At 39.5% G+C, this 27,966-nt stretch overlaps 1 protein-coding gene across 6 annotated transcripts in view; it reads right to left on the minus strand.

Annotated features, from left to right (window-relative positions):
• The window catches only part of FBXL20 (F-box and leucine rich repeat protein 20), a 115,329-nt gene that overhangs the window by 68,024 nt on the left and 19,339 nt on the right, over window positions 1–27,966 (minus strand). The window contains exon 2 of one of the 6 annotated variants that reach the window (XM_077853060.1): window positions 10,035–10,158. The exons of the other annotated variants lie outside the window; for them this stretch is intronic. The gene's annotated coding sequence lies outside the window, so the exon portion shown is untranslated. The remainder of the gene's footprint in view (window positions 1–10,034; window positions 10,159–27,966) is intronic. 6 annotated transcript variants of the gene reach the window in all.

Raw genomic sequence — 27,966 nt, forward strand, 5'->3', positions numbered from 1 at the left:
AAGAGTCGGACAAACGCTTAACTGACTGTGCCGGCCAGGGGCCCACTATATATTTATCTTAAAAGCCCAATGATTAAAAAAAAAAAAAAAGCCCAATGATAGAGTTTTATGATTGTGTCACACAAGTGTCTTTGAATTCAGTTGAACTAATATAAGAGAAAAATTTATTTATAGCCTTCAATATTTACTCTGGTAATTAACTTTTACAGTGCTTTTCCGTCAAGTTACCATTTGGAACTGTATCCTTTCAGGTTGAAGGACTGCCTTTAGGATTTCATGTAAACCTGTATTTCATGTCTACTAACAACAAATTCTCTGTGTTTGCTATTCTGGGAATGTCTCTATTTTGCCTGTATTTTTCAGTAATAGCTTTGCTGGATATAGAATTCACTTAAATTATTTTCGAAGGCAAATTCACATAAAATGTACCATTTTAAGGTACAATTCAATGGCATTTAGTATCTGCAATGTTATGCAAACTGCCACATCTACTTCAAAGTTCTTGTTCCCCTAGAAGACTCAGTCTTCATTAAGTAATCATTCCCAAGACCTACCACCCCATATCCTCCCATTCACAGATTTAGCCAACTGTTATTCTCCTTTCTGTCACTGCAGGTTCCCCTATTCTGGATATCTCACATAAACAGAATCATTCAATGTGACCGTTTATGTTTGGCTTATTTCATTTTTTATAACATTTTTGAGGTTTATCTATATAGTACCATACGTCAGTAATCCATTCCATTTTGACTGAATAATCTTCTGTTGTATGGATATACCAAATGTTGTTTATCCATTCATCTGTTAATGGACACTTGGATTGCTTCTACATTTGCCCATTGTGAATATTGCTTCTATAAACATTATTTGTGCACAAATACTTTTATGAATTTTTTAAAAAGATTTTATTTATTCATGAGAGACAGAAGAGAGGCAGAGACATAGGCAGAGGGAGAAGCAGACTCCCTGCAGGCAGCCTGATGTGGAACTCAATCCCAGAACCCCAGGATCACACCCCGAGCCAAAGGCAGACCAACCTCTGAGTCACCCAGGCGTCTCTGAATATTTGTTTTCAATTCTTTTGGTATCTAAACATCTATGAGTGGAATTTCTGGATTGTACGGTACTTCTAACTTTTTAAGGAACTACCAAAGTGCTTTCCACAGTAACTAACTGCACCAATTTACATTGCTACCAACAAGGTAAAAGTTTCCAATTTCTTTTTTTTTTTTTTTAATTTATTTATGATAGTCACACACACAGAGAGAGAGACAGAGACATAGGCAGAGGGAGAAGAGGGCTCCATGTACCGGGAGCCCGACGTGGGATTCGATCCTGGGTCTCCAGGATCGCGCCCTGGGCCAAAGGCAGGCGCCAAACCGCTGCGCCACGCAGGGATCCCCCAATTTCTCCACATCAGGGGCACTTGGGCGGCAAAATCAGTGAGAAGCCTGTGACTCTTGATCTCGGGCTCATGAGTTTGAGCCCCACGCTGGGTGGAGTTTACTTAAAAAGAAACACAAATTTCTCCACATCATAGCTAATACTTATTTTCCCATTTTTGCTATTTTTAATTATACTCATCCTAGTGGGTATAAAGTGCTATTTCATTAGTTTTGATTTGCCTTTCTCTAAGGGCTAATGATTTTTTTTTAGGGCTAATGATTTTGAGCATATTTTCATATGTGTTGGCCTTTCATATATCTTCTTCAAGGAAATGTCTGTTCAAGTCCTTTGACTTTTGTAAAAAAAACTGGGTTGTTTCATTGTAATGGCTTTGTAAGGGTTCTTTATATTCTGGATATAAATATATCTGTTCTCAGGTATGATTTACAAATAATTTCTCTCATTCTTCAGGATTTTTCAGTTTCTTGAGTGTCCTTTGATGTGAATATAAAATTATTTTTTTTAAAAAGATTTTATTTATTTATTTATTTATGGGGGGGTGTAGGCAGAGACACAGGCAAAGGGAGAAGCTGGCTCCATGCAGGGAGCCAATGTGGGACTCAATCCCGGGACTCCAGGATCATGCCCTGGGCATGAAGGCAGGTGTTAAACCACTGAGCCATCTGGGGATCCCCTGAATATAAAATTCTTTTTTTTCTTTAAAGATTTTTATTTATTTATTCATGACAGATGCACAGAGAGAGAGAGGCAGAGACACAGGCAGAGGGAGAAGCAGGGAGCCTGATGTGTGACTTGATCTCAGGACTCCAGGATCGCGCTCTGGGCCAAAGGCAGGCACTAAACCGCTGAGCCACCCAGGGATCCCCTGAATATAAAATTCTTAATAATTTTTACTCTCTATACTTTGACTTGTTACCCAACTGCTTTCTTGCTTCCATGGCTTCTGGTGAAAAGTCAGCTGCTATTCATATCGCTGTTCCCTCACATACACCATGAATTTTTACTTCCCAGATTTTTTCTTTGTATCTTGATTTAAACAGTTCAATTCAAGTGTGCCCAGGTGTAGATTTCTTTGTATTAGTCCTACTCACTCAGATTTTTGGATGTGTAGATACATGCTTTTCATCAAATTTGGGAAATTTTCAGCTATTATTTCTTCAAATATTTTTTTCCGACTCTCTCATCTCCCGTCTCCAACTATATGTATTGTTGGTACAGCTGATGTCCCATAATTCCTGAGGTTCCGTTCATTTTGTTTCATTCTTTTCTTCAAGTTGGATCATTTTTTTAAAAAAAATTTTTAAATTTATTTTTATGATAGAGAGAGAGAGGGAGAGGCAGAGACATAGGCAGAGGGAGAAGCAGGCTCCATGCACTGGGAGCCCGACGTGGGATTCGATCCGGGGTCTCCAGGATCGCACCCTGGGCCAAAGGCAGGCGCTAAACCGCTGCGCCACCCAGGGATCCCAGTTGGATCATTTCTACTGCTCTGTCTTTAAATTCATGGATTCTCATTCTGTGTGATCTCCAATTTGATTTTGAGTTCCTCCACTAGTAATTTTTTCAGTTATTCTACTTTTCAACTTCAGAATTTCCATTTGATTTTTTTATAATTTTATTTCTTTATTGACATTGTCTATTTGAGTCACTGTCATCATACTCTCCTTTAATTACTTAAATCTGATTTCCTCTAATCTTTTTTAAAAGTAGGCTCCAAGACCAGTATGGAGTTCAACACAGGGCTTCAACTCATGATCTTAAAATTAAGACCTGAGCTGAGACCAAGAGTCAGATGCTTAACCAAGCCATCCAGGCATTGCTCCTTTAGTCTTTAAACATGTTTATATTAGCTGCTTTGAAAGTGATAATTAGTCTCTTTTAGCTGCTTATGATAAAATATGGTAAGAAATACACTACAGAAAGAACTGTTTAGGGGCACCTGGGTGGCTCAGCGGTTGAGCATCTGCCTTTTGCTCAGGTCCTGATCCCAGGATCCTGGGATTGAGTCCTACATCAGGCTCCTTATGGGGAGCCTGCTTCTCCCTCTGCCTATGTCTCTTTCTGTGTGTGTGTGTCTCTCATAAATAAATAAAATCTTAAAAAAGAAAAAAAGAAAGAAAGAACTGTTTAGTTTTCAAGAAAAAATATTAGAAGACATATAGAGGGCCTAGATCTTACTATACTGGAAAATAAAACTATTTCTCATCTTCTGTCTCTCAAGCCATAAGATTCTCAAAATAAGAACTATCTACAGGGTAAATACCAGATAAAATAATGTGGCTGTTAAGTTGCTTTGAGAAACCTCAGAAAATCTTAAAGCCATGCCTAGTTGACTCTCTCAATTAGACAAGAATTCCTCTAAGAAACTTAAGGGAATTATGTCACAACAGCCTGACACAACCAAACTAGAGAGAGGCCTGTCTTAAAATGAGTTATAATACAGCTTTTGGGATGGAGAATAACAAATCAGATTCATAGAAAAATCCTAGAAATTTTATTATTTATTTTTTTAAGATTTTATTTATTTTAGAAAGTGTGTGCATGAGTGAGGGGAGGAGAAGGAGAGGGACAAGCAGACTCTGCGCTGAGCATGTAGCCCAAAACAGGGATCCATCTTACGACTGATCTGAGACCATGACCCAAGCCAAAACCAAGAGTCAGATGCCCAACCAACTGAGCCACCCAGGTGTCCCAAAAATTCTAGAAATTTTAAAGGAAGATGTTCCAGCTGGATTAAAAGGGACAGAGGTTTTTCAAAAAAGAAGAGCAGCCTCTGGGAATCCAAATTTCTCTAGGAAGGAAGTACACTAAGAAAGATATTTAGCTTCATAAGACATTACTAAGTAGAAGGAGAGACCTCTCAGAAAGCAGCATTAATAGCCCAGAATGTGGTACCAAGAATCACAGAGAAAAACAGATTCAGGAACCATTCCCAGGAAGCAGAATTGGGCCCAAGTCCAGCCACATTTCCTGCTTCTGGAGTAGATGACCCTGACATGTGCCCATCTAGATTTTAGAACTGATGGGAACCAACAACTGCTATGTGCCTCCTGTTAGCTCCCCATTATTATTATTATTTTTTTTTTTTTTTTTTTAGGGAGAATGTCTATTGCCATTATTCTATCCCTGTGACAACAATGTATATTGTGTGCATGGTGTAAATGACTTTTCTTTTTAGTTCATAGGTCTCTGGATCAAGGGGAACTGCACATGAGGACAACTGGGAGCAGATATTTTACATGTGATAAGAATGTGAATCACTGGAGTCAAAGTGGAAACCATGGTAGAAACTCATAATCACAGCTTTCTTTTTTTTTTCTTTTTTTTAGATTTTATTTATTTATTATTCATGAGACACACACACACACAGAGAGAGAGAGAGAGAGAGAGGCAGAGACACTGACAGAGGGAGAAGCAGGCTCCATGCAGGGAGCCCAACATGGGACTTGATCCCAGGTCTCTGGGATCACACCCCAGGCCGAAGGTGGCACTAAACCGCTGAGCTACCTGGGCTGCCCATAATGACACCTTTCAATAAATCTTAACTCCTTCTGGCAATGACCTTTTGCAATGGGATTTTGCTATACCTCTCTTCATAAGGTAGTCTGGTTTCCCACCCTCTGCATCTGAGTTGACATGGTGACTTAATTTTACCAAAACAATGTGATGGAAGTAACACTGTATGATTCCCAAGGTTGAGCCTTACAAAACACTGAAGCTTTATCCTCTTGAAACACTCATGCCACCATGTAAGAAAAAGTCCAGGCTAGGTTTCCGAATGATGATATACCATGTGGAAAAATAAGTACCAGCTGACAGTGATACCCAGGCGTCCGACTGTGAGGCTCTTAGACACTCATGCCCCAGTCAAGCCACCATATAGCTGCAGTCTCATAAATAACTTTTCCAGCAACCAGCAGAAGTCCTGCCAAGCTGAATAATTGTTTTAATTTTAGAGTGGTTGATAACAGCAAAAGCTACAAAAACAGGCTCTTTAATGTTTACAACTCATGATCATAGATGAGGGTAAAACTTGAGACATACAAAGGTAGTCCAACACAGACCAAATATTTTGGTGAGAGGAAAATTTTAGGGAGAGATTAGGAATGAAATTTCAGGGGGTGGCTGGGTGGCTCTGTCTGTTGAGCATCTGACTCTTGGTTTTGGCTCAGGTTATAATCTTATGGTCGTGGATTGAGACCCACATCAGGCTCTGTGCTGAGCACAGAGTCTGCTTCAGATCCTCTCTGTCCCTCCCACTCACTCTCTCTCTCAAATAAATAAATAAATGGTTTTAAAAAAATGAAATTTGAAGCTGGTTCAGTCAGTAGAGCATGCAACTCCTGATCTTGGACTCGAGTTCAAGCTCCATGTTGGGAGCAGAGATTACTTAAAAATAAACATATTTTAAAAAATAATAAAGAACTCTTCCTCTCCTTAAAAAAAAAAAAGAATTTTCATAAAGAAATCCAGAGTTAAAGCTACATAAAATTTTCTCTTCACTATTTTTTTCCTATAAGTAATTTTTACTGATTATGCCATTTCTTCATTCAACTACCACCAGATGTTTTTCCGACTGGCTTTCTTTCCAGAACCTAAGAGGAAAAACATTTTTGTATGGCTAAATAAACCTAAAATAAAATAAGTTTGCAATCCTTCCGCCTAACATCTCATCCCTATTAGGAATATAAGCATTTTAAATGAAAACTACTGTCAGTGCATTACCATGTCATGAGTAAATTTATCATAAGAAAGAAATTCCTAGATTAAAAATACTAAGGAAGGGATACACTTAGAAAACAGACACATTACTTAATAGGTCAAACTTTCTGCTTTGGATACCTTTTAATATCTGACTCAACATTCTGAGCTTTCTTTTATCCTGATTTCTATCCTAATTACTAACCAAAATCTATATCCACTAACAATTCATTGCTCTCAGTATAAAATAAGTAGGCACCTTTATTCTGTTTTCTGTTGATTATTACTTTCACTTACTCAGTTTTAACTATCCCAAGCAACATTTTTGAGCCCTGAGGACTCCATGAATTTTGATGACCCACTGGGTAGGACTGGAAATCATTTTGGATGCTGCTCAATCCAGGAAATCTTCCATGTCCTACTGAAAACTTTTTTTTTTTTTTTTGAGGTTATAAAGTAAAAGGAAAGAACTAAAAACTCAAAGTAGCAATATAATTACTTGTCCTTCACTCCCTTCCTCCTTCACTTTCCCTAGCACCGCCTCATCTCTGTAAACACTGAAAAACTAAGAGCAGGGCAGCCCCGGTGGCTCAGCGGTTTAGTGCTGCCTTCAGTCCAGGGCCTGATCCTGGAGACCCTGGATCAACTCCCACGTCAGACTCCCTGCATGGGATGGGGCCTGCTTCTCCCTCTGCCTGTGTCTCTGCCTCTCTTTCTATCTCTTATGAATAAATAAATAAATATCTTTAAAAAAATAAAAACAAATAAAAAAATAAAACACTAAGAGCAGATACAGCCGGCAATAATGGGATTTGACTCAGGATTAGCAAATATTTACCTCTAATCTTGTATTCCAATGCCCAGGGGTTGGTAAATCAAGGGAAAGTAGAGTTTGATTTCCTCATTTACAAATTCTAGTCAATGTGCCAGAAACTGAAAACTGGCAGAAGCTGTGGAATTTTCCAAGACATATGTCAGATAGTAATTTTACAATTCACTCACAAACACACATTCTAAATCATCTTACTGTTATGGAAATATTTCCAAAGCAGTATTTTAACATAGCCATGGTATTTATTTGTAGAAAAAGCATTCCCTTGTTTTAGGTAACATAAGAAACAAATAAAGTACACAGCATCCTAGATATCCTGACTGCATGTCAGAAACTATATTTAAATTTAAAAGGAACCAAGAGAAACAATGCTAAATTAGAACAAAGACTCTTTAAAGCAGAAGTGAAGAAATAACTTTGTAAGAAAATCATTAAGGGAAAGTGATACCAAGTTAATAGACCAAAGAAATCTATTAGACTTCCTACGCCGTGATATGAGTAAGACAATGGTGCTATTATGAACATGACAACTAAACAAAGAATGCATGATACAGCTAGATATTTGGCTAGAATTAATTAACTGATAAATATCTGGAAAGAGGTCTCTACAATATGCTATATAATTTCACTGAATTTTTATATTAAAAGAGTAAAAAAAATGAAAAAAAAAAAAAACAATGAAGACAAAGGGCTTTGGAAAAACAGCAGAGTCCTCCTTATCCCTACATCCTACAGAATCTTCTAGTAGGTTCTGGTATTTGCCTTTCTTTTTCTAAGTATGCTTGACTTGTCAAATTTAGATATTATTTACTGACACCCTTCTGTGAAATACAAGTATTTAGCTTCAGCATCTTAACCCCCCATCCTCCACATCCCATGTAATTTTATCAGTCTTTGTTTAAATCAAGAGGAATTATGAAAGGATTGGAGAGATACTAGTCAGTACTCAGTCAAGTAGAACAGTTAAGATCATGCACTTCTTCTCTACAAATCAATGACTACCTCATTTTTTTTCGTTTTCTATGTATTTTTAGCTTTCACTCAAAAGCTCCAACATCTGTTATATGTCTATCAGTATTTCCCATATGCTCAAATATATCAGATTCTGTCTTTTTCCTGCATCTGTATCTTCCCCAAACTGTTCTTTCTTCTGCTTCACTCTGTTGGGGGATGCTCTGAACTGGCTACACAGCTGTCATCTTGGGCTCATCCTTAGCTCTTCTCTTTGAATCCTACTTCTTGAACCTGATTTCTTCTCCCTTTCTATTTAAGGGCAACTTATGAACAAAAAAGAGTTCATGAGAACTACAATTTTGGAGTCACTTGCAGGTCTAAAAATATCTTTATTCTAAATTCACATTTGATTGATAATTTAGCTGGCAATAAAATTATAGGTAGGAAATCTTTCCCGATGAAGACATATGAAGACTTGATCCTGTTTCTTTTTTTTTTTTTTAATTTTTTATTTATTTATGATAGTCACAGAGAGAGAAGAGAGAGAGGCAGAGACATAGGCAGAGGGAGAAGCAGGCTCCATGCACCGGGAGCCCGACGTGGGATTCGATCCCGGGTCTTCAGGATTGCGCCCTGGGCCAAAGGCAGGCGCCAAACCGCTGCGCCACTCAGGGATCCCTTGATCCTGTTTCTATGTCCCTATGCTACTACTATGTAAATGCCATTCTTATGGGTCCTTTGAATGTAACCTCTAGCTACTCTTTCTGGATGCTTTTAGTAAAGTCTCTATATCTCCAGTTTACTAAATTTCATAATCAAGTTTCTTGGGTCTTTGTCTTTTTTTACTATTCTAAAGCTTTTTCAATTTACAAATCTATTGACTTGGAAAATGCTTTGGAGGGACGCCTGGGTGGCTCAGTGGTTGAGCACCTCCCTTAGGCCCAGGGCGTGATCCTGGAGTCCCGGGATCCAGTCCCCATCGGGCTCTCTGCAGGGAATCTGCTTCTCTCTGCCTGTGTCTCTGCCTTTCTCTAGGTGTCTCATGAATAAATAAATAAAATCTTTAAAAAAAATGCTTTGGAGATTTTTTGGGCATCATTTCTCACTATTTTCTCTGTCCTTTAATATTTGGGTTTCTATTAGTCAATTATTGGACCTCCTAGTCTATCTTTAATTTTAAAATGTATTTTTCGGGCATCCCCCGTGGTGCAGCGTTTTGCGCAGCCTGCAGCCTGGGGTGTGATCCTGGAGACCTGGGATGGAGTCCCACATCGGGCTCCCTGCATGGAGCCTGCTTCTCTCTCTTCCTGTGTCTCTGCCTCTCTCTCTCTCTCTCTCTGTGTCTCTATGAATAAATAAATAAAAATTTTTTAAAAAATGTATTTTTCTCTGGGGGCACCTGGGTGGCTCAGTCAGTTAAGCATCTGCCTTTGGCTCAGGTCATGATCCCAGGATCCTGGGCTCCCTGCTTTTCGGGGAGCCTGCTTCTCCCTCTGCCCTTCTCCCTCATGCATGCATGCACATATGTTCTCTCTCTCACATGCTCTTTCTCTCTCAAAATCTTTAAAAAAATTATTTTCTATTTCCCTCATTTAATCTTTTTGTTCTAATTCCTAGGAAATTGCTTCAACTTTACCTACAATCCTTCCACTATTGGTGGGGGTATAATTATATTTTATTTATAAAGGTTTTTTATTTGTTCAAAGATTTTTCAAAATAACATCCTGTTCTTTTGAAGACACAACATTTCATTTCTTAGAGATTCCCCGTCCACCCCAGTTTTCTACCCTTGCTCTCTCTGCCTTTTCTCTTATTTGTTTGGCTTCTCATTTTATTTTAAAATATTTACTTATTTATTTTGAGGGAGAGAGCACACATGCAGGGGGAGAGGCAGAGGAAGAGTCATAAGCAGACTCTGTGCTGAGCATAGAGGCCAATGTGGGGCTTGATCTCATGACCCTGAGTTTACAATCTGAACCAAAAACCAAGAGTTGGCTGCTCAACCGACTATGCCACCCAGGCACTCCTGGCTTCTTATTTTAGAGGCTTTCCTCAACTGTTTTGTTATTCCTTGGCTGTCCATTCCTATTCATGACCTTAAGAAGCTAAATGGAAGCTCATTTTTATTTCAAAGACCCACCAGTCTGTATGCAGATTTTCATTTAATTCCTTGGCTCCAAACCCCTATCCTCTTCATGCATCTGATGTTCCTGGATCCAGAACCCTCAGCTTCCATTTTCTTGGAGAAAAAAATCCCCAGTTTCCTAGAGGAGGAAGAGGTAGTTTGTATGATTCAATCACTTCATAAGATTTTCAAATGTTACCTATTTTTTTAACATTATCTACTTTTAATCTCAAGTCTCGTCCTTATCTTTTCAGAGATATTTTGCTACCACATGTTGAGTCTCTGGGGAGGTTGTGTTGGGTAAATTCATTTGCTTGTCCCTGTAGACAATGCAGGGTGTACCTTCCTCCATTTGGCTGAATCACTTAACACTCTTCTGTGTGTTTTGTTTTTTTCTAAAAAATAGTTGAAATTTTGTATCTATGGTGGTTTCTAATTCTTCCACTCATTTTTGTCACTGGGGTCTAATGCCTCTTTGTATTCCTTTATGGTAATTTTAGTGCTATTTGAAGAGTAAAGGAAATACACGTACTCTCAGTCAAACCCCATGTTTGATCAAAATTTTCATACTAATTTTAGACATTGTGGATAAAATAATTAAGAATATTTACTAAACTGGTGGAGACCACAAAACTCATTAGGATAAATAGTATCTTTGTTAACAGAATCAGGATTCAATGATTTCTAAAGGATAGTAGTATCAGGAAGAAACTCATAAGGGATAAGTTAAAACATCTTTCATTAAAAAAAAAAATCTTTCATTTAGATTAAGCAATTACCATTTACATAAATACAAAGCAGGAAACCTAGTTTCACAAAAACTTAGTTTCAGTTTATTATGAGTCATTTATGTGACTTGTTATATAACAAATTTTAAAAGAAAAACTATAATCTTAGGATACATTAATGGGAATCATAAAGACTAGATCAAGCGAGAAAACTACCCTACTGTATATATTAAATGGTTGTCAAGAACTCTAATGTCACAGTTGAGAAACAAAACTGACTAAATACCATTTAGAAGATGGATTCTAGGATATTGAGAGGTTCCAAACTAAGTCTTAGGGAAAATGGTAACAATAAGAGGAATATTCAAAGTCTTGAATGGAAGAACATTACTGTTGCTATAGAATATCTGAAGAATTGTCCTTCAGAATCAAGTAGTTCTATTATTACTCCAGATAGCCAGCCTAGAAGAATGAAGGCAGTTTGTATTAAGACAAACATGAGGACGCCTGGGTGGCTCAGTGGTTGAGCATCCGCCTTTGGCTCAGGTCGTGGTCCTGGGATTGAGTCCCCATGGGGAGCCTGCTTCTCCCTCTGTGTCTCTGCCTCTCTGTGTCTCTCATGAATAAATAAATAAAATCTTTTAAAAAGACAAATATGGTTTAAGTGGCACCAGGGTGGCTCAGTCACTTAAGCATCGGACTTGATTTCAGCTCAGATCATGATCTCAGGGTCCTGAGATTGAGCCCCCTACCCTCACCCCATTGGGCTCTGCCCTTAGCACCAGAGTCTGCTTAAAATTCTCCCCCTCTCTCGTCCCCTTCCCCATGCATGCATGTGTGCTCATGTACATGTGCTCTCTCAAAATAAATGAGGAAGGAAGGAAGAAGGAAAGAAGGAAAGAAAGAAAAAAAATTTCTCCAGGACAGAACATTAGGGGCACAAAACAAACCTCAATAAATTCAGTAAGATAGACATTACTAAGTATCTTCCTTGATCACAATGGTATTCCGGGCATGTGTTTTCCAACACCATCAAGCAATTCCCCAATCCTAAACTGACACTAACTGGGTATCCTACCAATTTAACTCAATTCTGACACTACCAGGAGACAATATCATATCCTACAGGTTGAGGGCTTAGTCCCACAAGAATCCCCACTTGAGATGCCAACTGCAAACCTAGGCTATTACCTGTGCTTTAGACCAACTAGCTATAAATTGGTAGTTTGCATGATCCCCTCCTCAGGTTCAATTTATTTGCTCAATAGGCTCACAGAACCCAGAGAAACATTAGCTTGCATTTGCCAATTTATTATAAGGATACAGATGAACAGTCAGATGAAAAGGTACATAGGATGGGGTCCAAAAGGGTTCTGAGCACAGGAGCTACCCTCCCCATAAGAAATGGGGTGTGCCACCCTCCTTGTATTTGATGCCATCAACATGGAAGATTTCTGAACCTCATCATTTTGAGTTTTATGGAAGCTTCATTACATAGGCATGACTGCTTAAATTACTGGCCATCCGTGAGTGATTCAACTCCCAGCCCCTCGACCCTCCTCCCCATAGGTAGGGTTTAGGGGAGTAGAGGAATGAGACTGAAAGTTCCAACCTTCTAGTCATGGTTGGTTTCCTTGGCAACTAGCCTACATCCTTAGAGGCTCACTAGAGGCTTTCCAAAAGTCACTTTATTAACACAAATTCAGGTGTGGTTGAAAGGGGTTTGTTAGGAGTAACAAGATGCCATTTTATGTTTATGGCTCTAAACTGAGGACAAAAGATCAAATACTATAGCAAAAGAAATCTCTCTCTTTTTTTAAGATTTTATTTATTTACTTGACAGAGAGTGAGAACACAGCAGGGGGAACGGCAGAGGGAGAGGGAAAAGCATGTTCCCCACTGAGCAAAAAGCCCAATGTGGGGCTTGATCCCAAGATCCTGGGATCATGACCTGAGCTGAAGGCAGAACCTTAACAGACTCAGCCACCCAGGCACCCAACAAAGGAAGTTTCCATTGTTCTTATCATTTAGGAAATTCCAAGTTTTGGGAGTTGTGAGCTGAGAACTGTGGACAAAGACCAAAATACTTATTAATAAATAAGTAATCACACAGAGAGAGGCAGAGACATAGAAGGAAAAGCAGGCTCCCCATGGGGAGCCTGATGCAGGACTCAATCCCAGGATCCCAGGATCATGACCTGAGCCAAATGCAGATGCTCAACCACTGAGCCACCCAGGCACCCCTCAAATAAATAAAATTATAAATGAAAAGGAAACATTACAAATGATGCCAAAGATATACAAAGTATCATGAGACTACTATGAATTATACCTTGACAACCTGGACTACCTAAAAGAAATGAGTAAATTCCTAGAAAGGTGACAACCTACTGCTAAAGTAATTAAACAAGGCTCTAATGCTTTGGTATGGAAATTACAATCTGGGGAGCCTCTCTAGGCAAACCAAACTTTAAGCCGGAGTCAAAGCACTGGAATCTGAAAAAAAAAAAATCAAAACACAAGATCGATCTCAAATAAGGCAACCATTTAAAAGACAGCCAATTAGGGATTCCCTGGGTGGCTCAGTGGTTTAGCACTTGCCTTAGGGCCAAGGCGTGATCCTGGAGTCCCGGAATCAAGTCCTGCATCAGGCTCCCAGCATGGAGCCTGCTTCTCTCTGTTTGTGTCTCTGCCTCTCTCTCTGTCTCTCATGAATAAATAAAAAAAATCTTAAAAAAAAAGATAGCCAATCAAGTAATTTCTTTACTTTTCTTCTATATCTTATCTATAAAAACCTTGCTGCTAGTCTTGTGGGTGGAGTACTCCTAAAATATCATCTGGGTTGGCACTCTGTGATTTGAGTCAGTTTGCTCAAATAAACTACTCAAAATTTTAATGTGCATCAGTTTATTTTTTTTACCATTTCCACGACTGAATCATAAAAAAGTAGAAAATCTGAACATACCAGTAACTAGTAAGGAGACTGAATTGGTAACTAAAAACCTCCTCCAAAATAAAAGCCCCAAACCAGATGGTTTCACTGGTAAATTCCAGGAAGCATTTTTTTTTAAAAGATTTTTATTTATTGGGCAGCCCCGGTGGCACAGCAGTTTAGTGCCGCCTACAGCCCAGGCATGATCCTGGAGACCCTGGATCGAGTCCTGCATCGGGACCGTTTTATTTATTTATTCATAGAGACAGAGAGAGAGAGGCAGAGACACAGGCAGAGGAAGAAGCAGGCTCCATGCAGGGAGCCCGACGCGGGACTCAATCCCGGTACTCCAGGATCGAGCCCTGGACCAAAGGTGGGCGCCAAACCACTGAGCCACCCAGGGATCCCTCCAGGAAACATTTAAAGAATTAATGCAAATCATTCTCAAACTCTTCCCAACAAACTGAAGAGGAGAAAACACTCCCAAAACTATTTCATGAAGCCTATATTATCCAGTTACCAAAGCCAGATATGCAAACTACAAGAAAACCATAGGCCAATAACCCTGATGAGTAGATACAAAAATTCAACAAAATAATTGCAAACCAAATTCAACAGCACACTAAAAGAATCATATACCATAATCAAGTAGGATTTATCCCTGGGATGCAATGATAATTCAACATACCATCAGTCACTGTGATATACAACATTAATATGCCACATTAATAGAACGAAAGATAATGGGATCCCTGGGTGGCGCAGCGGTTTGGCGCCTGCCTTTGGCCCAGGGCGTGATCCTGGAGACCCGGGATCGAATCCCACGTCGGGCTCCCGATGCATGGAGCCTGCTTCTCCCTCTGCCTGTGTCTCTGCCTCTCTCTCTCTCTCTCTCTCTCTCTCTGTGTGTGACTATCATAAAAAAAAACAAAACAAAACAAAACAAAACAAAAAAAAAAACTAAACAAAAAAAAAAACGAAAGATAAAATTACAGGTTGCCTGGGTGGCTCAGTCGGTTAGGTAGATAACTCTTGATTTTGGCTCAGCTCATGGTCTCCAGGTCCTGGGATCAAGCCATGTGCCAGGCTCCGTACTCAGCAGGGAGTTGGCCTGAGGATTCTCTCTGCCCCTTCCCCTAGTTGCTCTCTCTCTCTCTCTCTCTCTCTCTCTCGCTCTCTCTCCAATAAATAAATAAATATTTTTCAAAAAGATAAAAATATGATTAGCCTCAACAAATATAGAAAAAACACTGGACAAAATTCAACATCCTTTCATGATAAAAACTCAACAAATCAGATACAGACAGAATATGCTTCAACATAATGAAGAACACATATGACAAGCCCACAGCTAATACCATAATCAATAATGAACAGTTGAAAGGTTTTCCTCTAAAATAAAAAGACAAGGGCCTCCACTCTCACCACTCCTATTCTGCATAGTACCAGAGTAACTAAGCAAGAAAAATAACAAAACAAAAGGAAGTAAAAGTGTCTCTGTTTGCAGATGACATGATCTTACATATAGAAAATCTTAAAAACTCCAAAGTAACCCTAACCCTGTTAAAACTAAACAAACAAATTCACTGAAGTTGTAGTTACAAAATCAACATACAAAAATCAATTGCATTTCTATACACTAACAAACTAGCTGAAAAATAATCCCATTTACAACATCAAAAATAATACTTAGCAATAAATTTAACCACGGAGGTGAAAGATCTGTAGGCTAAAATCTATAAGACACTGATGAAAAAAAATGAAGAACACAAATAGAAAGAAAACCCATGTTCATGAATTGTAAGAATTTCAGAGTTAAAATGTCCATACTACCCAAAGTGATCTATAGATTGAATACGATCCCTATCAAAATTCCAATGGCATTCGTTCACAGAAATAGAAAAAATAATCCTAAAATATATATGGAACTACAAATGATTCCAAATAGCCAAAGCAATTGTGAGAAAGAACAAAGCTAGAGTCATCACTTTTCCTGATTTGAAACCATATTACTAAGTTATAGTAATCAAAACAGTATGGCACTGGCATAAAATCAGACACATATACCAATGGAACAGAATCAAGTGCCTAGAAATAAACATGCATATATGATGTTCAACTAATACTTGAAAAGGACTCAAGGATATGCGAAGTGGGATAAGATAGTCTCTTTAGGGTAGCCCAGGTGGCTCAGCGGTTTAGTGCCGCCTTCGGCCCAGGGCGTGATCCTGGAGACCCGGGATCCAGTCCCGCGTCGGGCTCCCCGCATGGAGCCTGCTTCTCCCTCTGCCTGTGTCTCTGCCTCTCTCTCTCTCTGTGTCTGTCATGAATAAATAAATAAAGTCTTCTTTAAAAAAAAAAAAAAAAAAAAAAAAAAAAAGATAGTCTCTTTAATAAATGGTGTCAGGGAAACTGGATATTCACATGCAAAAAATGAAGCTGGACCTCTAACTTACAATGCTGGGAAAAATTAACTCAAAATAGATTAAAGACTGAAATAAATAATAACCAAAAACTACAAAACTCCAACAAGAAAATATAGTCAAGATGCTCCTTAATATTGGTCTTGGCAATGATTTTTTTGGATAGGACACCAAAAGCATAAGCAAGGAAGGTAAAAATTAACATATGGGGCTCATCAGGGTACCTGGGTGGCTTAGTTAAGTTTGACTCTTGATTTCCACTCTGGTCATGATCTCAGGGTTGTGAGATTGAGCCTCGCACTGGGCCCCAGGCTGGGTGTGGAATCTGCTTAAGGTTCTCTCTTTCCAAAAAAAAAAAAAAAAAGATTCTCTCTTTTCCCTCTCCCTCTGCCACACATTTCCCTACCCGCCCCTGCTCAGGTACACATGCTCTCTCTCTCTCTCAAAATCAAAACAAAGGAAAAACAAAAATAGGTGGGACTACATCAAACTAAAAAGCTTCCAGGGGCACCTGGCTGGGCAGTCAGTAGAGCATACAACTCTTGATCTCAGGGTCATGAGTTCAAGCCCTACATTAGGCATAAAGCTTACTTATTTAAAAAAAACTTTTTAAAATAAAAAAAAGCTTCTATACTGCAAAGGAATGATCAGCAAAATGAAAAGGCAACCTACAGAACAAGAAAAATTTTTGCAAACTATTTATCTGATAAAGGGTAATAACCAAAATATAAGGAACTCACACAATAGCAAAAAACACATAATTTTAAAATGGGCACAGGGGGGATCCCTGGGTGGCTCAGCAGTTTGGCGCCTGCCTTTGGCCGAGGGTGCGATCCTGGAGTCCTGGGATTGAGACCCACGTCGGGCTCCCGGCATGGGGCCTGCTTCTCCCTCTGCCTGTGTCTCTGCCTCTCTCTCTCTCTCTCTCTCTCTCTCTCCTCTCTCTCTGTCTATAAATCAATCAATCTTTAAAAAAAATAAAATAAAAATGGGCACAGGACCCTAACAGACATTTTTCCAAAGAAGGTATATAAATGACCAACCGGTGTATGAAAAGGTGTTCAACATCACTAATTGTTCAGGAAATGCAAATTAAAACTACAATGAGGGACTCCTCGGTGGCTCAGCAGTTGAGCGGCTGCCTTTGGCTCAGGGCATGATCCCAGAGTTCCAGGACCGAGTCCCACATCGGGCTCCCCATATGGAGCCTGCTTCTCTCCTCTGCCTCTCTCTCTGTATCTCTCATGAATAATAAACAAAATCTTAAAAAAAAAACTACAATGATATAGCCCTCACATCTGTTAGAATGGCTATTATTAAAAAGACATGAGATAGTAAGGTCTGGAGAGGATGTGGAGAAAAGGAAATCCTTGTGTATTCTTGGTAAGAATGTAAATTGGTGCAGCCACTAACAGTATGAAAAAACAGTATGGAGTTTTCTCAAAAACTTAAAAATGGAACCACCATAGCAATCCTACTTCTGGGTACACACACAGAGAAATATTATTTAACCATAAAAAAGAAGGAAATCCTGTCTCTTATAACAAAATGGATCAGTGCATTTTGCTAAGTAAAATGAGTCAGAGAAAGATAAATACTGTATAATCTCATTTAAATGTAGTGGTTGTCAGAGTCTTGAGGGGTGGGGGAAATTGGTGAAGGTGATCAAAGGGTACAAACTTCCAGCTACAAGATGAGTACGTTCTGCAAATCTAATGTACAACATAGTGACCACAGTTAATATTACAGTACTGCATACTTGTAAAAGTTGAGAGTACATCTTTTTTTAAAAAAAGATTTTATTTATTCATGAGAGACATAGAGAGGCAGAGACAGGGCAGCCCCGGTGGCGCAGCGGTTTACTGCCGCCTGCAGCCCAGGGCCTGATCCTGGAGACCCTGGATGAGTCCCATGTCAGGCTCTCTTCATGGAGCCTGCTTCTCCCTCTGCCTGTGTCTCTGCCTCTCTCTCTCTCTCTCTCTCTGCATCTCTATAAATAAATAAATAAATAAATAAATAAATCTTTTTTTAAAAAAATTTATTTATTTATGATAGTCACACACAGAGAGAAAGAGAGGCAGAGACACAGGCAGAGGGAGAAGCAGGCTCCACGCACAGGGAGCCCGACGTGGTATTCGATCCCGGGTCTCCATGATCACGCCCTGGGCCAAAGGCAGGCGCCAAACTGCTGCGCCACCCAGGGATCCCAAATAAATAATCTTTAAAAAAAAAAAGGAGAGAGAGGCAGAGACATAGGCCGAGGGGGAAGCAGGCTCCTTGCAGAGAGCCTGATGCAGGACTTGATCCCCAGACCCGGGATCACACCCCCAGCTGAAGGCAGACCCTCAACCGCTGAGCCACCCAGGTGTCCCGAGAGCATAGATCTTAAATGTTTTCACCACACACAAAAATTAACTCTGTGACAGATGTGTAAACTAACCTTATTGTGGTAATCATTTTGCAAAATATACATATACCAATCATCACGTTGTAAGCCTGAAACTTACACGTTTATATGTTAATTGTATCTCAATAAAGCTGTTTTTTTAAAAAAATAAACCAAAAAGAGAACCAACAGAAATAAAGAAATGTAATTTACCCAAGGATTACAGAATGTACTAAGATAGGTTTACATTTATAGTTATTTTTCTTAAGCAAAAAAAATTTTAAATCAATACAGACTGAGGGAAAAAAACAGGCCAGGCATTACTGTATGTATGATCAAAGTAGGACTTAACCTACATCATAAGCATGATAACTGTTCTTTGGCAGTATGCTTGATCCTATCTCCCCAAACCAGTGGCAATTCTAACGCAAAATGAAAAAAGTTAGGACAATGAGATTTTTCACAAATCTACATGTATTGTTAAAGGCTGGGATTATATCCTTCATATTTGGTGTAAATTAATCTGTATTTTATTTTTAAAATTAAAAAAAATTTTTAAAGATTTTATTTATTCATGAGAAACACGGAGAGAGAGAGAGGCAGAGACACAGGCAGAGAGAGAGAAGCAGGCTCCATGCAGGGAGCCCAACGTGGACTAGATCCCGGGACTCCAGGACCATGCCCTGGGTCAAAGGCCAATGCTCAACTGCTGAGCCATCCAGGGATCCCCTGTACTTTATTTTAAAATATCAATGGTATATGATATGTTTAAAAAAATAATATTAGCAACCTTTTATTAGAGCCTTCTCTCTTTAATTTTTTTTTCCATTTTAGGGGCGCTTGGCTGGCTTAGCAGAATACGGGACTCTTGATCTCAGAGTTGTGAGTGTAAGCCCCGCACTGGGCATGGAGCCTACTTTTAAAAATTTTTTTTCCATTTTACTAATCCAAGGCTTTTGTAGATCTCCTATAACTTTTGTTCTATGGGGCCGTTCTTTTTTCTTTAAGATTTTATTTACTTAACAGAAAGAGCAGAAGCACGGGAAGTGGCAGGCAGAGGGAGAGAGGGAAACAGGCTCCTCTGCTGAGCAGGGAACCCGATTCAGGGCTGGATCCCAGGACCCTAGACAGAAGCTTAACCTTAACCAACTGAGCCACCCAGGTGTCTCTCTATGGGGCAGTTCTATAAATAATTTGGTCATGAAGGGCTTCATGCAGTGTCTGTCATCAACCATCAAGAATGAACAAAAACATGCTTATAGATTTTTTAAAAAATCAACACTGGTAGGTACGAGCCTGTTGATACATAAGCAAAATTATTAAATTCAGCTACCTTTGCTTTTCAGGCCATTCTCTTAATGGGAGGAAGATTCTCTAATCTTTTACCTAGGTGACAGAATTCAGGAACTAGGTGAAGGAAGGAGACTTGGAACTTCCAAGATTCAGTGTGGTAGATAAGCCCCAACGTCCTCTGGGCTTGGGGTCCTAGGTCCTGAAGTTCTCAAATTCAATTCATCCAAATAATCTCCTGACTTCTATAAGGTTGATCACAGTTGCCCAACTGCTAAGGATTAAGGAAAGAAATACTGGGAGGAGTATAGGGAGCAGGGAGGGATTCATCTTCCATTACAGACTTTCAGACAACCCCCCTGTTCTCAACCTCCATCTGTGGTATATAGTACTTCCATGCTCTGAGTTTCTCAGGGAGGCATCCTGCAGACAAATCATGATATGCCTCTTGTTAATATTCTCCTCTATAGGCATTTGAGTTTAACCTTCCTCTCCTCTGCTAAGTTACTATTTCATTCCGCTTTTCCTCTTCTTGGACAAGCAGGATTACAGACATCTTATAGTTTCAAATACAGAAGTTTATATATTCCTGTTTTTATGGGATTTTTCAAAAGAGCCTGGAAATAATTTTACTCTGCTGTCTTTTATTTTTTTTTTAAGATTTTATTTATTTATTCATGAGAGACACACAGACAGAAAGGTTAGGCAGAGGGAGAAGCAGGCTCCCTGAAGGGAGCCCGATGCGGGATCCGAGGACCCAGGGATCACACCCTGAGCGGAAGGCAGGTGCTCAACCACTGAGCCACCAAGGCACCCCTCTGCTGTCTTAAGACCAGAAAGAGGCGATATTTGTAATCTTTCAAGTCAAATAACCTTGAAAAAGAGCCAACAACTGTTCAAGGGCTAAATGTTTATGCTTGATAATCAACTCCCAAAGGGTAACACAATTGAAATCAAGAACTCAAATGCTTAAATTAGACTACTACTTGTTTTTAAAGAGAGCCTGTATTTTCTCATCTCTATGGCTTTTCATCTTCTACTTTGAAGTCTATCAATTTAATGCTCTGCTCCAGCAGTGCCTAGGTGGCAAAGCTGGTTGGCATCTGCCTTCAGCTCAGGTCACAGTCTCAGGTCCTGGGATCGAACCCCACATTGGGCTCCCTGATCCGTAGGGAGTCTGCTTCTCCCTGTCCCTTGCCCCTTCTCCTGCTCCTTCTTTCACTCATTCTTGCTCAAATGAATACATAAAATCTCAAAAAAAAAAAAAAAATTCTCTCTCCCTTTTCTTTGCCACTCCATTGCTGGTGAGCTCTCTCTAAAATAAATAAACAGGAGCACCTGTGTCAGTTAAGACTCTGTTTTTGGCTCAGGTCATGATCTCAGGGTCTTGGGATGGAGCCCCACATTGGAATCTCTGCTAAATGGGAAGTCTGTTTCTCTGTCTCTCTTTGACCCTCCTCCCAGCTTGTGCTCTGTCTCAAATAAATAAAATCTTTTTTAAAACAAAAAAATAATAAATAAACCTGTCTTTAAAAAAAATGCTCTGTTCCAATTTCATATCCTTCATGAAAGCTTCTCTGATCCTCTGTTATGGAGGAAGGTCTCTCACTTCAGGTTTCCATAAGGAAGAACTTATTCCTTTTTTTTTTAAGGTTTTTTTATTCATTTATTCATGAGAGACAGGCAGAGACACAGGCAGAAGGAGAAGCAGGCCCGCTGCAGGGAGGGGGGGTGGGCAAGGAGGGGGCTTGACCCAGTGACTCTGGGATCATGCCCTGAGCCAAAGGCAGACGCCCAACCACTGAGCCACTCAGGTGCCTCAGGAAGAATTTTTTTCTAAACCCACACCTGGCTTCTCTGTACTTCTTGACTGATGCAGATGGAATAACTTATCTGAACCTACCTGATTAGCTAATCTTAGAAGCATGAAGAAAAAGGTTGGCTTATCTCTGTGTTTCTACCTTTTCAAGGTCTGGACCAAACATTCTCAACTTCTTTAGGGACAGACTCTCTCCTGTGTAGGAAGGCTTAAACAGCACTGCTTGGAACCAGGAAGTCTACCTAAAGAACTTAAATTAAAAGGCAAAATTTGATTAACATACTGAAAGCTGTATCCTTCAACTTGGTCTCTGTTAGTGATACAAGTGATATTTTGGCCCCTATCTGCTGCTCCTGTTTTCTCCACTTGTCTGGAACTTTGGCAAGGATAAGGGGGATGTTTTATTTCAGACTACTTCAGAAATCTCAATATTTCCTAAGTAGATAAGTTCTCTTGCTTTCCTATAATCCATAGCACATTGCTTATTGTAATTATTTTCTTGACCTGTCTGCTTGCTCCTTGGAAGACTGACTCAAAAGGTCTGTCCTTATTTTGCTAGACTCAAAAGGAATCTAGTGCTAAAGAAACTATCCTACTTTGTATGCAACATTTATAGGCAAATGTTTTAGTCACTGCTGTCTGAGGGACAGATAACAGAGCAAAGAGCAGACTAACCAAAGAGCTAGGGAGGAACGGGCCAGAGGAGGAGATGTCCATAAGGGGGCTGAAAAGCCCCAACAAATTCTTGTGAATCCAAAGGCCCCATGCATGCCCAAGGTTGTCCACATGCTCAAGAAAGATCTGAGAAGTCCCTAAGTTGTCACTTCTAGATGATCTTAAGGGTGTGTAGAAGCAGGAAGTGAAGGCTAAGGCCTAACTGTGAACTATCTGGCTGAGTGCTGAAGGCATGTCCCAACATGTACAAAGAGCCTCTCAGCAAAGGCTGAAAATTTCTGGTTGCAGGTGTTTAAGGAAATCTCTGTAAAATCATTAGCTGTCTACTACACTAATGGAACAGACATTTTGGTGGCTACACACGACAAAGAATGCAGAGTTGACAGAAATTAGTTCAGAAAAGACACTTAACAAATAATACTACAATAAGTAGTACCAACAAACCCTGGAGGGGAGAGAAAGTGATATCTAGAGCTACCACATTTTAAAATTCGAGATGTTCTGTTTTTGGCCGAAAACTAAAAAGCATGCAAAGAAACTATTTATGATAAAGGTTTAGTATCCAAAACTCTTGAGGTGCCTGGGTGGCTTAGTCAGTTAAGCATCCAACTCTTGATCTCAGCTCAGGTCTTTATCTCAGGGTCATGAGTTCAAGCCCTGCACTGGGCTCCACACCAGGTATGGGGAGGAGAGGGGAGGGGAGAGTAGGGGAGGGGTGGGGAGGGGAATCACAAAATCACTAAGAGATACTACTTCATCCCCACTAGAATGTTATAAATTTAAAAAAAGGGGGGGAAATGGAAAAAGGAAAGAATAATTATTAGCAAAGATATGGAGAAATGTGAACCCCTGTACATGGTTGGTGGGAATGTAAAACAGTGCAGCTGCTGTGGAAAATTTGGCAGTTCCTCAATATATTAAACATAGAATTACCCGAAGATATAGCAATTCCACTCCTAAGTGCAAACCCATAAGAACTGCAAACAGATTTCTCTTTTTTTATTTTATTTTATTTATTTATTCATGAGAGACAGAGAGAGAGAGGCAGAGACACAGGCAGAGACACAGGCAGAGGGAGAAGCAGGCTCCATGCAGGAAGCCTGATGGGGGACTTGATCCCAGGTCTCCAGGATCACGTGCTGGGCTGAAGGCAGCGCTAAACCGCTGAGCTACCCAGGCTGCCCTGCAAACAGATTTCAAACGCATATTTGTTCATAGGAATACTTGTACCAACTGGGGTACGTGGGTGGCTTGGCTGGTTAAGCCACTGGGCTCTTGATTTTGGCTCAGATAATGATCTCAAACTCATGAGATCAAGCACGGAGATAGGCCCCAAGTCTCAGCGGCAAGTCTACTTGAGATTCTCTCTCCCTCTGCTCCTTCCCCTGCTCACTCAAGCATTCACGCATGTGCTCGTTCTCTCTCTCAAAAAAAGAATATTCAGAGCAGCACTATTTCAATAGCCAAAAGGTAGAAATAAGCCAAATATCTGTTAAGACATGAATGGATAAACAAAAGTGTATATCAATACAACTAATTATTCTGTCATAAAAACGAATGAAGTATGGGATACATGCTACAACATGGATTAACCTTGAAAGCATCATGCTAAGAAGCCAGTCACAAAATCTATGTACAATATGAAATCGATTCATATGTAAGTTCAGAAAAGAGAAATCTACAGAGACAGAAAATAGATTAGTTGCTTAGAACAAAGGGGTTGTACAGGGGGTAGGGGGAGACAAGTTTCTTTCTAAAGTATAGAAAATGGGGTGCCTGGGTGGTTCAGTCAGTTAAGTGGCTGACTCTTTTTTTTTTTTTTTTATGATAGTCACACACACAGAGAGAGAGAGAGAGAGAGGCAGAGACATAGGCCGAGGGAGAAGCAGGCTCCATGCACCGGGAGCCCGACGTGGGACTCGATCCCGGGTCTCCAGGATCGCGCCCTGGGCCAAAGGCAGGCGCTAAACCGCTGCGCCACCCAGGGATCCCAAGTGGCTGACTCTTGATCTCAGCTCAGGCCTTGACCTCAGGGTTGTGAATTCAAGTCCTTCACTGGGTTCCACGTCCAATTTACTTAAAAAAATATAGAAAATGTTCCAGAATTAACTGTAGTGATGAGTTTGCACTATCTGTGAATACACCAAAAACCATTACATTGCATACTAAAAAAAAAAAAAGGTGAACTTTTTTGTAATATGAATATCAATAAAAAAACTAAAATGTGTACTCAAAGAGCTCTTTGAAGAAGAAAGAAAAATAAATTTGCAGTAGACTTCTGAGCTTCAGTAGGGTTAAAAAGAAAAAAAAAACAGTTCAAAAGATAACAAAGGAGGGGCACTTGGGTGGGTCAGTCGATGAAGCCTCTGCCTTCAGTTCAGGTCATGATCTCAGGGTCCTGGGATCGAGCCCCATGTCAGGCTTCTGGCTCAGCAGTGAGTCTGTTTCTCCCTTTTCCTCTACCCCTCTGCCTTGCTTTCTCTCTCTCTAATAAATAAACAAAATCTTAAAAAAAAAAAAAATAGAGGAGTATCTTTAGGGTGCTGAGGGAAAATAAGTGCAACTGAGGGCTCTTTGCCCAGCTAACCTAAGGGGACTCCAGCAATGAGGAGAAAAGAAAGATGTCTCCACATATATAATATATATGTCTCCACCTGTAAGTCCACAGTACAAAGAACTTTTAAAAAGGATCTATCTCCAGGGATCCCTGGGTGGCTCAGCAGTTTAGCATCTGCCTTCGGCCTAGGGTGTGACCCTGGAGTCCTGGGATCAAGTCCCACATCTGGCTCCCTGCATAGAGCCTGCTTCTCCGTCTGCCTGTGTCTCTGCCTCTCTCTGTGTGTCTCTCATGAATGAATAAATAAAATATTCTTTAAAAAAAGGATCTATCTTCAAAGAAGAAAAATGTACCAGGTACTTCTGCCTCTGCTTATAGTATTGATGGACCAGATTATTCTCATGAACCTCCTACCAAGGACCACTAAAAGGCTGGGTGAAATGTTAAAAATGACAATAATAGTAGACTTTTTTATTTATTTATTTATTTTTTAAAAGATTTTATTTATTTATGATAGTCACAGAGAGAGAGAGAGAGAGAGAGAGGCAGAGACACAGGCAGAGGGAGAAGCGGGCTCCATGCACCGGGAGCCTGACGTGGGATTCGATCCCGCGTCTCCAGGATCGCGCCCTGGGCCAAAGGCAGGCGCCAAACCGCTGCGCCACCCAGAGATCCCAGTAGACTTTTTTAAAGCAGGGATTAAAAAATAAATAAATAAATAAATAAAAAATAAATAAAGCAGGGATTAGCAGAAAATAGTATAAATAACTATCGATCCAAAATCTAGAATTTGAAAGCCCAAAGTTCAGTACTCAAGAATAAAACTGTCAATATAATTAGATTAATTTTTTTAAAGATTTTATTTATTCATGAGAGACACACAGAGAGAGGCAGAGACATAGGCAGAGGGAGAAGCAGTCTCCCTTCGGGGAGCCTGATGTGGGTGGGACTTTATCCCAGGACCTCGGGATCACGCCCTGAGCTGAAGGCAGACGCTCAACTGCTGAGCCAACCAGGCATCCCAGATAAAATTTAATTGAAGGACAAAATCATATAAAGTCAAAAGAGGTTTTCCTTATAGAAACAATTCACAAAGAAAAATTTAAAATTCTTTGAAGTTTATATATCTGAACAACAGATCTGCAAAATACATGAAGCAAGGACTGCACTATAAGAAGAAATAGATAGAGGTGTCTGGGTGGTATAGTTCATTAAGAGGCCAACAGCTGGTTTCGACTCAGTTCATGATCTCAGGGCTCAGCACAGAGTCTGCTTCTCTCTGTCTCTCCCTCTGCCCTTCTCCCTACTTGCTCATCACTCTCAAATAAATAAATACATCTTTAAAAAAAGAAGAAAAAAAAACAAATTTCGACATGGCTGAAGAATTTTAATATTCTTAAAGAAACTAACAGACAAAATAGGCAAAAAGTTAATAAAGACTTATGGGATCTGAATAACACATAGAACAAGCTTGATGGAAGAGATGTTAATGAACTCAAATAACAATAACTTAAACTCACTGATGCACATTATGTGCCCAGCACCCTTGTAAGCACTTTTTATGTATTATATCATTTAACTCTCACAACTCTGGAAAGAAGGATTCTATGGCTAGTTCCATTTCCTAAGTAAGAAAACTGAGGTGCAGAGATTAAATGTATTCCAAGGTCACAGAATTTTAAATAGTGATCTCAGCCAAAATACGAACTGATGAAAAAAATCAGCTTTGCCATAATTAGTGTGCTGCATGTTAGCAATTAGAAAACAGGGTGCCTGGGTGGTTCAGTTGGTTAAGCGTCTGTCCCAGTATTCTGGGATCGAGCCTCCATCGGGGCTCCCTGCTCAGTGGGGAGTCTGCTTCTCCCTCTCCCTGCCTCTCCCCCTGTTTGTGTGCTCTCTCTCTGTCACATATAAATAAAACCTTAAGATAAAAAGAAAAGATCTTAAGAAAAAACAGATACTAAAATAAAATGTTTTATTGGACAACCACTATGATCCGTCTCAAAACTATCATCAGCCCTCTTGAAGTTTTCTAAGTTTATTATTATTTTTTTTTTTTTAGTTTTCTAAGTTTAAATAGACTTCTAAAATTTTTCTAAGTTAGAAATACAACAAGGTCTACTTTCCCTTTCCCTAGGAGGGGACAATCAGTATGCTTTTCCTCCTCCATCTAAAAGTCTTCTGTTTCCTCTACTTAAGGGTCCTGAAACTTTCCTCTTCTGCTGATCCATCATGACTTCATATTCAGATATAAATAGAATGTCGCAATTTTGAGAAATGTTAAGAAAATGGGGTATTCTGGTCTCCAGCCTCTGACTAGTAAGCACTTCTACCTTCTTGAAATTCAGTTCTTTAAAAAGACAGTCTCATTTTAAAATTTTGTGTCTGTGATCTTTTTTTTCCCCAAATCAAACCCAAGCATTCAGTAAATAGAAAATCCTTTCTTCCAACAGAGTATTTACAAAAATTGATGATGCCATAAAGAAATTTCAAACACCTATTATCATAAGTAACTATTATACATATGTTATACATAATAAATTAAAATTAGAAACTATCAAGAAAACAGCCTCTTAAGATCAATATACCTGAAATTTTAAAATACAGACCGGAAACAGTAGAGCTAAGATATGAACCCAGGTAGTCTGGTTCCACAGTTTTGCTCAAATACTGAACCCTAACTTACTGTACTAATTATTATGCTCCAAGTCAGTATTATCCAAAGTGTGGTACTCACTTAGGCATCACCTTTATATTTCCTAGAAATGCAATTTTATGGGTCCAGGTGATATGCCAGTTTTCCAGGTGACTGTTAAGGAAATTGAATCGGAAAAGCTCCTCTCTAAACCGTGATTCATAATCCTGGAAAAAAGCTCTGCTTTGGATTCCTTATAATGTGAGATAATAATCACATTGTTTAAGCTAACTAAACAAGTTTTCTATTACTTGTAGCTGAGAGCATCCTAACTGCATACAAAAATGAGTATACAAAAATCAACAAACTTCATAGCTTTCTAATGACAGTAAATCTGCTTTCAGAATATATCCAGAATCCAATTACTTCTTAAACCTCCACCACAATCAACTTCACACAAGATACAACAGTTACTTTTCTTTCTTTTTTTTTTTTTTTTTTA

Source organism: Canis aureus, chromosome 16, assembly GCF_053574225.1.
Source record: "Canis aureus isolate CA01 chromosome 16, VMU_Caureus_v.1.0, whole genome shotgun sequence".
Lineage (NCBI taxonomy): Eukaryota > Metazoa > Chordata > Mammalia > Carnivora > Canidae > Canis > Canis aureus.